At 32.3% G+C, this 12107-nt stretch overlaps 1 protein-coding gene across 7 annotated transcripts in view; it reads left to right on the top strand.

Moving 5' to 3' along the window:
• The window catches only part of cpx (complexin), an 818351-nt gene that overhangs the window by 402773 nt on the left and 403471 nt on the right, over positions 1–12107 (top strand). The gene's annotated exons all lie outside the window — the stretch shown is intronic.

The raw sequence follows: 12107 nt of genomic DNA, 5'->3' as shown, positions 1-12107 counted from the left end.
TTAACATACATATCTATATGTAAACATGCTAGGGGTGGAGAAAATAAATAAATGTTTGCTTCCTTCGGGTATGCATAGTCAAAAAAAATACTGTTCAAGACATTCAAATAAAAACTGGATGCTCAGAAAAAATTTATTTTGTTCAAAGATTCATTTTTTCTTTTTGTTTTATTTCAAGATCTACATACATATATCCGAATGTTCAGGAGGTAAATTCCCTAACTGTGAAAAACTGAAAAATGTACACTCATTGAAAACTCATTTGCACACGCAACTTACACTTTAAATTTTCATGCGATCTGTAAATTATTGTGCACATTGTTTTGCTGAATGTAAAGTCTTATATCAGTGAGAAAATATTCATCAAATGCCATGAAAACAAAAAACTCATTCTGCAACAGTGCGTATGAGTTTTGAATGTCACAATAGTGTACACTGGCTGCCCAGAAAACTCACGAAGTTTTTATCAGTGAGTTTTTTTTTCAGAATTTCAAAGTTTACACAATTTCTTGTGTACACTTTAAAACTCACAGTTAGCGATAGGGCCCTAGTTCAGTATTTTGAATAATGCATTCTTTACGCAAAATGGAATCTTTGAATTTTAGAATTTTTACTGCAAATATTTTGTGAGAATTAAGTTTATTTAATAACGACACGCAAACTCCTTTCATTTTTAAAAAAATCAATTTTTTTTTGAATATATCTACATATATTTTTCTAAAAATTTAAGATTTTATATAAAAATATACTGAATATTTTTGTTATTTCTTTCAAAAACTAAAGCAATACAATTTTTAAATATTTAAGTAAATTTAAAAAATTCAAAAATTGTATTAATTTTTTTTAATATATATATATGAAAGTTTAATTTTTTGAATTATGCATTCTTAAGAAAAAAAAAACAATACAAATTATATAAAAATATTTTTTTTTTTAATTTCAAGATTTTTACTGCAAATATTTTGTCGGAATAGAATTTATTCGCTTAATTTTAAGAAAATCAATTTTTTTTAAATATATACACACTTATATAAAAATTAAAGTTTTCTTATTAATATGTATTGATTTTTTTTTTAATTATAGCAGTACAATTTTGAAATTTTTTAGATAAGTTAAAAATTCAAAAAACTATTAAATTAAAAATTAAATGTTTTATATTCGAAAGTTCAATATTTTGAACTATGCATATTTGACAAAAAAAAAAAACTCAATAAAAATTTAAAAAAATTGTATTTACGTTAGGCTTTTCCGGTCTAAGTTTTTTTAATATGCGAAATAAAATTATATTATTCCTTTTTTTTTTTAATTTGTGTTGCAATTTTTTTTGTGGGCATTAAGTTTACATAAATGCCAATTCGGTTTTATTTTCAGAAAATACTTTTTTTAAACGTAAAAATTTATTGTTTTTAAATATGTACTTTTACTTTATAAGGCCAAAAAACTTCATATACGAAAATGTTTTAAAGGGCTGAATAAAAGTCCTAATGAGACTAGTTTTTTTCATACAGAAACCTTTTGTTACAACGTAATATCTTAAATGAATCAAACTTTATGGCGGAAAAACGGTTACAAATTTGCTATGGGAGTGTATGGGTATTGCACTATGAGTGTTGATTATGGTTTTTCGATGACAAATTTCTGGTAGTAGTAACTAACATTTTGAAGTGTCATTGCAGATTTCAAATCCAGATAGTTAGCAGAATTGATTGGTAAGAAATGCGTTTCATTTGAATGAGCCATTCCTTAGTTATGGGCCGGACTTTTAATCTATAGCTAAAAAATAAATGTCGGGGCTTATCTCTTAATATCAAATTTATGAAATAAATATCCGGATGTTACTTTTATTTGTGGATTTCTTTGAAAAAAGTTCAAAAAATAAAAGGTATGCATGATTTTTTATGCAAATGCTGTAAGTATCCCATAAACTTTCACCTAAGACAACTTTTTGACTTTTTAAATTCAAACTTTTGATAACATTACGAAATTGCCTGACGATGAATTTGTGGCGATTTTCAAAATGATACTATCGCAATTTGCCAGCAAATGTTTCTTTCTTTCTTTTCAGTTTCTCTTAGAAAAAAAATAATTGAATATTCAATTATTAAAAACCGGTGTTAAGCTCACGAATTCTTAATAATAAGTATAAATTGAACACACCATTAAAACAAACAAACACAAATATGTAAAAACTGAGCCCGAGTTTACACAGCTTCTCATTCGCAATGAAAAAGAAACTTTACAAAAACAAATCTACATTCACACAAAACTAATAGAGGCAGAATGTCTCAGTTGTGTTGTTAGTGTAGAACTGAGAAAAACTGAAATAAGCATGAAAACAAATACCAGCAGGATAGCCTAGTGGTTAAGGCAACTGCAGTTTCACCGTGTGATTCGCGGTTCAAATCTCGGTGAAACCTTTGATAACATTGCAAAATTGCCTGACGATGAATTTGTGGCGATTTTCGAAATGGTACCATCGCAATATGCCAGTAAATGTTTTTTTTTTTTTTTCTTTTCAGTTTCTCTTAGAAAAACATAATAATTAAATATTCAATTATTAAAAGCCGGTGTTGAGCTGATGAATTCTTAACACTTAAAACATTTTCTTTGCATTTAAACTGATCACTTTATTTAGGTTAAAGTTAGAAGTATTTAACTTTTTTTTTTCAATATTTTTTAAATTTTGTTTTATATAAGATTCCTCATCGCGCCTTAGATTTTCTACACAAAATGTATGGGCAATTTTCAAGTTTTTATAAAAAGTGTACCTCTAACAATTAGTACCCAATTCACAGGCTATTGATATCCCTTTAGGCAATTGAATAGTCCACAAAAAAAAAAATAAAATAAAACTAACGATTCTCAATTATTCCTTTCTCTTCTGTTATCGCACGAATCACTGAACTCAAATGTTCTTTAAAAAATGCTCTTCATTTACAACACTTCTATGGTAGTAGAACTTCACAATAAAATTATTTGCGTAACTCACCTATAATATTTTAAAATAAAAGTGATTGGTTTTTAAATACTCTCAGTTGCCTCGTTCGCCCATTTTTACTATAGTAAAGACTTCTCTCGAACAGCATTCTCGAATACTTGCTTATTAACTTCTCTTATATTTCTTCATCTCATACTCGCTATTGTCTTCTATGTATGTAGGTGTGTGATTGAAGTCGTCTGCGCTCTTTGTGGCCGCGTACATGTCTGATCAGCAATTTGTTGTCTCATCTGCTTATTTGCTCTTGTGGTTGTGCAGCGTTTAAAAACTACCGGCATATTGCCCCGATGTGGATATCTGCATATCATTTTCGAAGATTAGTAATTTACAAAAGCGTGAAATTCGCTTATAAAAAATTAAAATCAGAACATTATTTTGAAGTTGCTCATTTTCAACAACGAAACAGTATATTTTAGAAAGTTATAAACAAATTAAATTCAAAACGTCAGTTTTAGTTAGCATTTAGATAACCACTACCTTTTTTTGATAGCTTAGTGCTGTGTCGGAATTTCTAATATTCATCACAGTATGCTAGATTTCTACGCAATAACTAAAGTCGTTATGAGGCACATCTAAACACTAAAAAACAGCAGAAACTTTTACACTAAACCCCAAAAAATCTTTGGCATATCCTAATAGATAAAAACACAGTTATCTCTTAAAAGCACTACAAATTTTTTGTTTTTGCGGTTGCTCTGCGTCAACGTTATCTTATTGCCCCTCACGGTCATGCTGTCCATATATACGATTTTTTTGAATATGTGTTTTAAATTTTTTATACTCAGTTGAGCAAAGCTCACAGAGTATATTAAGTTTGATTGGATAACGGTTGGTTGTACATATATAAAGGAATCGAGATAGATATAGACTTCCATATATCAAAATAATCAGGATCGAAAAAAAATTTGATTGAGCCATGTCCGTCCGTCCGTCCGTCCGTCCGTTAACACGATAACTTGAGTAAATTTTGAGGTATCTTGATGAAATTTGGTACGCAGGTTCCTGAGCACTCATCTCAGATCGCTATTTAAAATGAACGATATCGGACTATAACCACGCCCACTTTTTCGATATCGAAAATTTCGAAAAACCGAAAAAGTGCGATAATTCATTACCAGAGACAGATAAAGCGACGAAACTTGGTAGATGAGTTGAGTTTATGACGCAGAATAGAAAATTAGTAAAATTTTGGACAATGGGCGTGGCACCGCCCACTTTTTAAAGAAGGTATTCTAAAACTTTTGCAAGCTGTAATTTGTCAGTCGTTTAAGATATCATGATGAAATTTGGCAGGGACGTTACTCCTATTACTATATGTATGCCTCATAAAAATTAGCAAAAGCGGAGAAGGACCACGCCCACTTAAAAAAAAAAAATTTTTTTTAAAGTAAAATTTTAACAAAAAATTTAATATCTTTACAGTATATAAGTAAATTATGTCAACATTCAACTCCAGTAACGATATGGTGCAACAAAATACAAAAATAAAAGAAAATTTTAAAATGGGCGTGGCTCCGCCCTTTTTCATTTAATTTGTCTAGGATACTTTTAACGCCATAAGTCGAATAAAAATTAACCAATCCTTTTTAAATTTGGTAGGGGCATAGATTTTATGATGCTAACTGTTTTCTGTGAAAACGGGTGAAATCGGTTGATGCCACGCCCAGTTTTTATACACAGTCGTTCGTCTATCCTTCCGCATGGCCGTTAACACGATATCTTGAGCAAAAATCGACATATCTTTAATGAACTTAGTTCACGTACTTACTTGAACTCACTTTATCTTGGTATGAAAAATGAACGAAATCCGACAATGACCACGCCCACTTTTTCGATATCGAAAATTACGAAAAATGAATAATTCTATACCAAATACGAAAAAAGGGATGAAACATGGTGAGGTAATTGGATTGGTTTATTGACGCGACGTGACTTTATAAAATGGTTGTGACACCTACCATATTAAGTAGAAGAAAATGAAAAAGTTCTGCAGGGCGAAATAAAAAACCCCTAAAATCTTGGCAGGTATTATATATATAAATAATTTAGCGGTATCCAACAGATGATGTTCTGGGTCACCCTGGTCCACATTTTGGTCGATATCTGGAAAACGCCTTCACATATACAACTACCACCACTCCCTTTTAAAACTCTCATTAATACCTTTAATTTGATACCCATATGGTACAAACAAATTCTAGGGTCACCCCTGGCCCACCTTTATGGCGATATCTCGAAACGGCGTCCACCTATGGAACTAAGGATTACTCCCTTTTAAAATACTCATTAACACCTTTAATTTGATACCCATATCGTACAAACGCATTCTAGAGTCACCCCTAGTCCACCTTTATGGCGATATCTCGAAAAGGCGACCACCTATACAACTACCACCACTCCCTTTTAAAACCCTCATTAATACCTTTAATTTGATACCCATATGGTACAAACAAATTCTAGGGTCACCCCTGGTCCACCTTTGTGGCGATATCTCAAAACGGCGTCCACCTATGGAACTAAGGATTACTCCCTTTTAAAATACTCATTAACACCTTTCATTTGATACCCATATCGTACAAACGCATTCTAGAGTCACCCCTAGTCCACCTTTATGGCGATATCTCGAAAAGGCGACCACCTATACAACTATCACCACTCCCTTTTAAAACCCTCATTAATACCTTTAATTTGATACCCATATTGTACAAAAAAATTCTAGGGTCACCCTGGTCCACCTTTATGGCGATATTTCGAAACGGCGTCCACCTATGGAACTAAGGATTACTCCCTTTTAAAATACTCATTAACACCTTTCTGTTGATACCCATATTGTACAAACAAATTCTAGAGTCAACCCTGATCCACCTTTATGGCGATATCCCTAAATGGCGTCCACCTATAGAAGTATGGCCCACTCCTTCATAAAATACTCTTTAATGTCCTTCATTTGATATTCATGTCATACAAACACATTCCAGGGTTTCCCCCGGTTCATTTTCCTACATGGTTATTTTCCCTTATGTAGTCACCATAGCTCTCAGCTGAGTATGTAATGTTCGGTTACACCCGAACTTAACCTTCCTTACTTGTTTTATCTTATTTCTGATGTTTTGCACATCTGCTGTGCTCCTCCACTGAAGCAACTTACTTTCACGCATTTATCATTTTACCACTTAAGCCTTCCTTTTAGTTGTAATACTTCATTACGCCTTTTTTCGTTCGTGTTTACTTTTGCTTTGCATGCATCTTTCTATGAATATTTCTGCATATTTTCAAAGAAAGTATGTAGTGTATTAGCAAAGAAGATCGCATTTTCATTTATAACTTGTTTTACGTGCAGTTTTTTTTGGTGTTTTGCTACCCTTTTTTGTAGTGTGATAAAAAAATTTTTTAGCGCACAATTTCGTGTCGTCTCCTTTGCCTTGCTTGGAACGTAAAAAGGTTTTCTCTCAAAACACTTGGAAGCGCCACAAATTTTTGTTTTCTATTTATTTTATGTTCTTTTTATATATTTTTTTCTACTTAAATTCAATTTTGCATTACTTTTTTTTGCTTTATAAAGAAAATTGTTGTACTGCGTTTGTTGTAGCTTTTTCCTCCCGCTTTTTGGCTGTGGCGGTTGGTCCTGGTCGGTTTGTCAAACCTCTCATTTCAAATAACTTATCGGTCAGACCAATAGTGAATTGCGGGTTTCATTTGGTTTGAATTTAGTGGGTAAAATTTAATTTTGTTGTACGAGTGCATTTAATTTCTTATTGCTTTGAAGATTTTTTTTCCTAAAATGAATTTGTATGTTTGAGCAAATGTATACATGTATTTGTGAGTACGCGTATAGCTATATATTGAGCTAAATTAACTTAGCGATAACCCACTTGACTTTTATTTCGAATAAGAAACTAAAATACAAACCAAAAGCCTGGTATATTCACTAACATGTCTTTCCTGCAGCCCATTCGGTTAGTGAATCCCCTAGCGGTACGTGATGTGAGGGATATTGCGCTTTCCTTGGCTTCTAAAATATGGTAACAATTTCATTTCTTCAGCTAGGCAGGAAGCTACTAAAAAACCAATTGCAAGTTTTCGAGTCTCAAACGAATTTTGTAATTACTTGGATCCGTACGTCACGTAGTGGACCCTTTTCCTCTTTTTGTTGCATTGCATCGGCGGTTGTTCTGGTTGTTGCTGCTGAAGCGACGAAGACACTCTCCATTAATGTTCTTAGCAATATGTGTATTTTTAAGCTTGTGCGTCTTCAAATCCCCCTTCTGTACTGTGTATGGCAAAATTTCATCTGATCCGAAAGTTTTTTCCAAATATCGTGAATCCGTGCGACCCTTAGAGAAACTTTTTGTCAAATGTTTTAAACTGTCACTGACCACTGAACCACATTTGAAGTCTCAAGTTTCAGAACTCCAGCTCTACGAGATGTTACTCAAATATGTAGTGTGAGATTATCCGATTATTTTTTGAAAGTTTCGGACAACTATGAAGCGGACTTAATAAAAATTAAGTAAAAAGGGAGCTGTGTCACAATTTCTTTCTCATATTGTTGTTGTGGTTGTTGTAGCAGTGCTTGGCTCCATCCGATAGGTGCGACCAATCACAAGTTGTCATCAATGTCCTCTAACGAGAGTCCAAGGAAACTTGCTGCTTCACCAAGGGTGGACCATAATGAGAGGGGTGCAAGAGGCGTTGGTTCCACAATACAATTGAAAAGATGGTTGGTGTCATGTGGGGGGGGGGGGGGGGGGGTCAGGCAATTTCTGGTATAGAGGGCCGACCTGCTTGTGGTTTTTTGCTTCATACGCCAGCTTTATCATACTCCTTTCCACTTCGAATATTTTTATAAATCGCTATACTCGGAGTTTATTTCAATTTGGCTTAGGTTTTATGACCCTACCATTATAAATTTGGAGCGACTCTTTCGAGGACTATTTTGAAGATATTTCATAATTGTTTAAGATAATTATGGAACTCTTTGGGGCTCACTTCATGAACATTTCTAGAATGGAAGTTCATTTCAATTAAGTTTATATCGAGTTTGGCAAAGTGAATCAGTTTTTTCTATTTAGACAAATATGAGATGGAGCCCAAACTTTTTGGATTAGATTCTCCGGTGTTGCGCACGCTACACGACCTTATTGCTTTCATTATTTGCTTTCTAAGCTCTTTTAAAGAAACAGCGTTGGGCATAGCGTTTAAAAAGATATCTATTTACAATTTTTATTTGTATTCGAAACAATTTTGAAACTTTCTCGAACAGTTCATTTTGAGCGTCCAACGGTCTTGTGCGCAAACAAGAATATTAGTCGAATATAAACTTTCTGTATATGGCGTAACAAAGTCATGCCAAAAAACTAGGTACAACGCTTAAGAAACGATTTTACCAAAACAAATGAAATGTTTTTTTCAATGCCAACCAACACCAGTCCCATTAAAATTGTAGTAAAAAGGGACTTTTGGGGTAAATGCTTCGAAATCTGATATACTCAGGAAAATATTATCCATAATATGTGAAGAAAAGTTTAAAATACAGCTTACGTTGATTACACTATAACTTAATTCCATTTGAGTCGCCGTGATACCTTGGATCCCAAAAAAAAGTCCTCTAGAAAAAGAGTATGAAAATAAAGCTAGCATTCAAGTTTGTTTGGTAATATACAAAATATTCCAGTTTGATACGCTAAGGTTTTATCGCTTGTTCCAACACAGGTTGCCGTGTATTTAGAGATGTTCTCATTAAAGGTGAGATCGAATCCCAGTATCCGAGAAGGATCTAATAAATGATTGGCTTGAACGAATATATCAACGATAAATCAATTTTGCTAGAAATTGGTAGTCGCATTGTAAAAGTTCAAAGGACTCTTTGTAACTAACCTTACTTTTGCTCTATTGAATTATTCGAAACCAAATTTAGTAGGTACATAGAGATCATCTAGGGTGAGACCAAAAACAATTTTCAATTTTCGCCTTAAGAGATACTAATCGCCCATTGTGGTGATTGAAACCGCGTCTTTTTTTATAGTAAAACTTTAAATTATATTTTTTAAAAAACGCCTAAAAATTTGCGTCAAATTCTTTCTTTATTTTCCACAACAATGAAAATTTTTGAAAATTGAAAACCAATATTGAAACTTAAAATATTGATAATACATTTAAAAATTAAAAATTTCAAAGTAACTAAAATACAAAGTTAAATAAAAATAATAAGAACCCTACATTACTCCCCCTTCAAGAAAATTTATCATTAAACAAATTGAATGTAACTCTCTTTTTATGTAAATTCTTGGTGTTGTTTGTGTCTGTTGTCTCAATTATTGCAGGCTATAATCTATCAATAGGAATAGTTTTAATATTATTATCTATTTCAAGTTTAAAACATTTTTGGCCTTTTTCCACAATTTTGTAAGGTCCTTCATATGGTTGTTGTAATGAATGTTTATTAATGACTCGAACGAATGCAAATTTACAAGTTTGAAGATCTTTTGGAACATAAATTCCAGTATCAGCATCTTTATGATGACTGATATTTGATCTAACATTTCGAAAATGTTCACGTAAATTACTTAAAACTTCAGTTGATGAGAAATTTTTAGCTGATGGCACAACAAGTTCCCCTGGCACACGTAAATTCTGACCGAAAACCATTTCCGCTGGTGTAGCCGAAATATCTTCTTTGTAAATAGATCGCAAACCAAGTAATATGACAGGTAACTCGTCATACCAATTATTTGTGTCCTCTCTAGCTATTAGAGTAGTCTTTAATTGTCTATGAAACCTTTCAACCATACCATTTCCTTGAGGGTGATATGCGGATGTTGTAATTTTTATGTTTGTAAATATACCAAGTAATTTAGTTAACTCTGAAAACAATTTCGATGTAAATTGGCTACCTTGATCAGTTGTTATCTTTAACGGAACTCCAAACCGAGAAATATATTCTCTAAAAAACTTATTTGCACTTGTAGTTGCTGAAATATCTTTTAATGCATATGCTTCAGGCCAAGGGGTAAATCTTTCAATAATCGTTAAAATATAGCGATGTCCTTTTGAAATAGGTAATGGTCCAACTATATCTAAATGGATGTGTTCAAATCTATTCCTGGGAATTTGAATTTTGACAATAGGGGATTTTGTATGACGATAAACTTTAGACTTTTGACAATTAAGAAACTCTTTTGACCAAATATTAATATCCTTATTCATATTTGGCCAATAATATTTTTTAACTATGAGCCGTCGTGTAGCTCTTGTACCCGGATGTGCTATTCCATGTAAAATATCAAATACTGTCTTTCGCAAATTACTCGGTACAAATGGCCTAGGAGTTTCTCCTGAAATTTCACACCAAATATCAAAATTTAAAATGGGAATATTAATTAACTTTAAATTTAGATATTGAGAATCAGATACAAGTTGATTTAAGTCATCATCTTTTTGTTGTTCAGTTTGTAAAATTTTAAAATTCAGTTCTGTATTATATATTGCATTAACCTCATAAGCTGTAGATAGCGTATCTGCTACAACATTGGATTCTCCTTTAATGTATTGTATGTCATCAGTAAATTGTGCTATAAATTCCAAGTGTCTCGTTTGTCTAGGACTTCGATCTGTTTTTGAATTTAAAGCAGTAGTCAAAGGTTTATGGTCCGTATAAACTGTAAATTGTCGTCCTTCCAAAAGGTATTTAAAATGTTTTATATTTAAATAAATCGCCAATAATTCCCTATCAAAAGCACTATACTTAATTTCAGTTGGAGAAAGTTTTTTAGAAAAGAATACAATGGGTTCAATTTTACTATTGTAATTTTGTTAAATAACGCCCCCAATCGCTGTGTTAGATGCATCTACTGTTAAAGATAATTTAGCATCTTTGTTAAAATGATTTAGCAATATCGTAGATGCAAATTTATCTTTAATGCATTCAAAAGCTTCATTCGAATTCTCGTTCCATACCAAAGATTTGTCACGTTTCTTACTTACTTTGTTAATTGGATCATAAATTTTGTTTGTAAATTCTGCTAGTTTTGGAATGTATCTATGATAATAATTTACCATACCAATAAATTTCTGTGCCTGCTTAACTGATTTTGGACGTTCGAAATTGCGAATAGCTGATACCTTTTCATCAGAAGGTCGAATACCTATTCCAGATATGTTATGTCCTAAAAAATCTATATTTGTTACACCAAAAGTACATTTACTTGGTTTAATGTTTAAACCGTACTCTGTAAGGCGCTGAAAAAGGATACGTAAATCTTTTGAATGTTGTTCTTCGTCTTTACTTGCAATAAGTAAGTCGTCGATATAAGCATATACAAAATCTAAATCACCTACTACCTCATTTATGAATCTTTGAAAGGTTTGTGCAGAATTTCTAAGTCCGAAAGGCATTCTCATGAATTCAAACATACCGAAAGGAGTTGTAATAGCAGTTTTATAAATATCTTCTTCAGCCATAGGAATTTGGTGATATGCCCTAACTAAATCTAATTTTGAAAATATATTTTTATTACGAAGGTTCATATTAAAATCTTGAATGTGTGGTAAGGGATAACGATCGGGAACAGTTACAATATTCAATCTTCTAAAATCACCACATGGACGCCAATCATTCAACTCTTTTTTAGGTACAAGGTGAAGTGGTGATGCTACTGAAGAATTTGAAGGCCGACAAATACCTGTTTTAACTAAAAAATCAAACTCCGTTTTCGCGACTTTGTATTTTACTGGATCTAAGTGCCTGGGCTTAGAAAATGGAAGACTACCTTCTGTTACAAGTCGATGTACTGTTGTATGTTTAACAGGTTTAGTATAATCTGGCTCTGAAATAAGTGACGGAAACTCTTTTAATAATTTTGTAAATTTATTTTCAACAACAAATAATTTGGGTAATGGAATATCACAAAAGTAAGATACTGTATTAACTGAGAGATTGGTTAATGGATCTACTAAACGTTTATGTTTAATATCTATAAGAAGACCATATTTACAAAGAAAATCAGCGCCAATTATTGGCTTGGCTATATCCGCAATCAAAAATGTAGAGGGAAATTCCCGTCTTAAACCCAAATTTACGTTTAAAAGCTTTTTCCCGTAAGTGGCAATT

Source organism: Eurosta solidaginis, chromosome 1, assembly GCF_040869045.1.
Source record: "Eurosta solidaginis isolate ZX-2024a chromosome 1, ASM4086904v1, whole genome shotgun sequence".
In the NCBI taxonomy this organism is placed as follows: domain Eukaryota; kingdom Metazoa; phylum Arthropoda; class Insecta; order Diptera; family Tephritidae; genus Eurosta; species Eurosta solidaginis.
The sequence above is the reverse complement of the archived record's forward strand: the minus strand, read 5'-3'. Positions and strand labels throughout refer to the sequence as shown.